This window comes from Aphanomyces astaci (genome assembly GCF_000520075.1).
Source record: "Aphanomyces astaci strain APO3 unplaced genomic scaffold supercont1.94, whole genome shotgun sequence".
Lineage (NCBI taxonomy): Eukaryota > Oomycota > Saprolegniomycetes > Saprolegniales > Verrucalvaceae > Aphanomyces > Aphanomyces astaci.
This window is the reverse complement of record NW_009798357.1, coordinates 217,104-221,565: the sequence shown is the minus strand read 5'-3', so window position 1 is coordinate 221,565 and position 4,462 is coordinate 217,104. Positions and strand designations below refer to the sequence as shown.

Below are 4,462 nucleotides of genomic sequence, written 5' to 3'. Positions count from 1 at the left end.
AACTTCCTAACATTTAAATATTATATTATTAATAGTTATGTAGCTGTTTTGTCTGCTGCCCAGCAACTCAGCGCAATCGATTGAGGAAGTTGCCAATCCTTCAAAATGGCAATTAAATGTAGTGCACCGATGCTTTCTTCCTCAGGCTGAACACGATTTGATTCTAGCGTGTTGTATGGTGATGATGAATAATGTACTGCCATATCGTTGATCATTTCCCGCAGCCTCCTGAATTGGCATTTCATTTACGTAACGGAAGGGCAATCATTACAATGCGTTTGCGGCGACCTTCTGGGAGATGCACGTTGATCATTTCCCGCAGCCTCCTGAATTGGCATTTCATTTACGTAACGGAAGGGCAATCATTACAATGCGTTTGCGGCGACCTTCTGGGAGAAGCACGATGAGAAGCCCCTACGTTACATCGTCAATGTGGATGAAACAGCAGTGTACTATGACATGCCACCTCGTACGTGGTGTGAAATTGGCGAAGACGCGAAAGTGGATTCGACCGAGAAGCACTCCGATCGCCTCACGGCCGTGCTTGGAGCCTGCACCGATTGTGCGGTATGGTGCGGTGCTGCATACGGCTGACATGTGACGTAGGGACTAAGCTGCCAATATCATCGTGCGTGGGCAACCCGGTGGGCCGATCGAGACTGATAAAGTCCCAACGTATCCTGCTGGACACGTTTACGCGGTTCAAGAAACAGCTTGGATGGATGAGAGTGTGTGGGTATATTATCTCAAGGAGCTGTTGAAGTATGAGCTGGTTGGCCTGTCAGTCTTGCTGGTAGACAACCTCGCTGCACATGTGTCTTACACGTCGCGGCGCACTGTCGACGAAGAGCTGTATGGTTTCTTGGAGCCGCTGCCGTCAAACACAACAAGCGTGTCCCAGCCTCTCAACGTTGGCGTGATGGGGCCACTGAAGGCCAAGCTCCGGTCTTTGTGGCTACAGGAGAAAGCTGTGAAGTCTGCGGCATAGAAGAGAATGAAGATGTTTGAACGCACGATCAAGGCATGGGAAAGTTTGAGTGAGTCTGCGGTGAAAAGGTCATTCGAGAAAGCACCGCCACGCGTCCCTCGCGAGCGATGCGAGCCATCCATGAGCGAAGCGAATCACGAGCGTAGCGAGTAAGCCCCGTAGGCCAATTTTTTTGATATACTTTATTTGAGTCTATTGGACGAACGGTGAGGATTTAATGGTTTTTGACTGTTGCATTTACTCCTTCGATGTTTGGCTACCTGTTGGTGGATTTTGTTTTTGTTTAAGTGAAGTATTTGTTATGTTGGATTTTGTATGGGTTTGTTTTGGAATCCTGTGGACTCAGTTGTGGAATTTGAATATTTTTGTGATGCTGTGGCGAATCACATCAGTTGAAATTTTCGTATTTTATCAGACGAGTGTTGTATGACAAAATAATATTCGAACTTGTCTCGATGGGTGGCTTACAAACTCTTATATATTGTTGTGTGCAACTGTGTCGAGTTCTTTCCCAGTTCACTGTACATGACAGATTATTTGACTCCAACAAATAACGTGGTTAATTGAGTTTGGATTATCATTTTTAAGACATTCCTCCGCGAGGGCCGACACTAGAACCACATGTTATGGAACCGCTTCGCCAATTGTAACGCGCCTGCTCGACCAGGGGCGGTGTGTAATCTTCGGTTTTTACTTCGCTCAACGCTTCATACCTCGTGTATCGACCGATCTTCTTCGAAGTTCGGTCCTCGTCTTCGTACGCGGCCCTTGTTATCCGGATTCCCCAGCGGAGGGACGGATAAATCCTTGCGGAAATAATCCGGGGATCGAACCCACGACCTTAGAGTTAAGAAACCGATGCTCTACCACCTGAGCTACAGAGAACCGAGGATGAACTCGCCCACAGTTGTACTTCAGAAATATAATTCAACTTGAGGTTGAATTGCGATTCAACATTAAGCCAATCACAGCTCTACCGCTTGACAAACCTTATTCAAAATAATCTGATGCACGAATTTCAAAATCTGACCATGTCAAAGGGCACGCAGTCTCGACGACGTGCGCCACCTCGACGCAAGCCGCTGTTGAAACCGTACCGTCGCGCAACCCTGCTTGCAAAGCGAAAGCAACAGAGTTACACTATTGGGGCAATAAAGGCTCTCTTGCAGAAGCACTCCACGCTCGGGCAATGTAGCAGCGACGGCGAGTTCGCGCGAAAAGAGAATTTTGAAAGTATGGGAGTCTATTCCACCTACGATGGTTATTCGCTCGTTTGATAAGGCTATTCCTTGCGATGAGTCGTAATATACCTCTATGGTTGTGTGTTCGTCGTTGGAGGTTTCCCGGGTATAAACCCCCTCCTGAATCCATTGCGCATGTCCATGAGTCCAAATTCGTTGATTTTCGATTTGATGCGACATTTCCGAGTGTCACGTTACAACACCTTGTGATTGGCTTAAATCCTCGGACCTTCCCTGTTTTGCAACAATATAAATTTTGTCCAACTGTGTGGACCTCTCATACAATAGCCAAGATAAAAGTCAAGTACAACTGTGGGCGAGTTCATCCTCGGTTTTCTGTATTCCCCCCCCTCCAACAAATAACGTGGTGTGATTGGGTGATCTGCGAAATTCTTACTTTAGATTAGTGTGGAATATCCCCCCTCCAATTACTGTTTGAACATAATCGGTTCAAACTTGTTCGGCCACACATCACGAAGGTAAAGTTTCCCGTCGGGTCCGCCTCAAGACAGCGGGTACACACATATATAACGACATGCTGCTTTGAACAAACATGTGTCTCATGATATTGTATGGCCTCCAGTGGCGAAGGTGCTCACAGGCGGCATACTCCAACCAGCTCAATGGACCTGAAAGTCCGTTCCGACTCGCGCATGTGGTACGTTTCCCCGAATGATGCAACAACGCGTTCTACACGTGTACAATGCAGATCAATGTTGTTAAGCGTACGCTGTGGTGACAATGTAGAACGGCCATCGTGCTCAAAGAAACGACTGCCCCATCGTTGCTGCATGATGCCAGCAGGTATTGAACAATGTTTTTTCGTCACCATGTTGGATATAAATTGCAACGTGATTTAGCATTGCGTCGGGGCTCATTCGTGCCGCCGTTTGAGTATCAAGTAGATTCCTTTAGACCCATGGTATCCCGTGAAGAGTGTGAACTTGTGGCATGGTGTCCTTGGACTGCGAAAGCCCCACGGTCATCCAAAGTATGTAAGATCATTTATAAATTGATAAATCTACTTCATCAATTCCCACGAGCCATCGTGAGGAGAGGATACCAGTGCAATTAACACTTATTCTTCAGAAATATAGCTTCATTACCACTGGCCTTGACTGCACTCTGCCAATCACTCAAGGGCACTTGATTGCGGACAAACTTGTACAATCCTTTCTTCCGGTTTGACTCACGATACCGGTAGTTTTCCAAAGTCCACACGGTGGCGCCGCTCGAGTCTTTGTCCTCGCCAAAGACAAAATGTCCTTGCGCACCACAGTGTGGTGGAGTGCACAAACGTCACCAGTATGGCACCACAAGTCCTTGTTACCCCACTCAATAGATGCACCTGGCGCTGCTTGGTTTCTTGCTCGAAATAAGGCTTCCACTGAGCCTTGGTTGCCCACGCCAGCAAGCAAGTTTTCACGGACTAGGGGTTGAGTGTCATACATCTAAATGGTGTCACCCTCCAGCGCAGCAGCTTGCAGTGAGTTGGAAGGGCAGTAGGCAGGAACAGGCACTTGGCAGGCAGAAGGAATAACTGGAAGTGAATTACTTCTGACTGGAAAGAACCAGCCAATCAAAACTAACTATGATTGATCACGACATCCAATGATGTTCCGTGACCAAATGTCTGCGCTGACTTCTACTCTGAGGAAAAGCCTCTAGAAGGCACAAAAACCTCCTACACAGCTAGCAGACGCTGCTACCTGACTGACAGGGCAGTGGGGATGTTCTCTATCAGAACAGGGTGTTCTGACTCAGTGCGCGGAATCGTGTGTTCATTGGCGTAATGGGTAGTGGGTCCTTCACATTGCTGCGTTTATCCACGACCACGTGCTGCAGCATGCCTTCAACAAAGCAGTCAATGCCTTAAAAGATACAATGCCCATTCGTCGTCGCTTATGTTCCTTGAACTAGCCCCAGGCGCTGGAGTTTGTCGCTGAGGCACCCGTGAAATTGCAACATGTTTTCGATGTTTGTATGGAGCATTTGACAATCCGTTGACGGCGACATGTACACAACTTGGGTATCCACAGGGGATTCGACATCACCCCAATCGCTGTCGAGTGCAGTCTCGACATCCATAGTTCTTCCTTCTAAGTCACGATGTTGTGTTTTGCACGTACTGTAGCAGCTATCGTTCCGTGGCACGTGAGACTAGCGCACTTGCACTGAAATGATGCGTGGTCGTTCGTAAGCATGTCATACGCGTACGTTACTTCTTCACCAC

At 47.7% G+C, this 4,462-nt stretch overlaps 1 pseudogene across 1 annotated transcript; it reads right to left on the bottom strand.

Moving 5' to 3' along the window:
* Window positions 1-1,803: 1,803 nt before the first annotated feature.
* H257_16923 lies at window positions 1,804-1,873 on the bottom strand (annotated as a pseudogene). The gene has a single exon. The product of its transcript is annotated as a tRNA-OTHER (tRNA).
* Window positions 1,874-4,462: the final 2,589 nt, after the last annotated feature.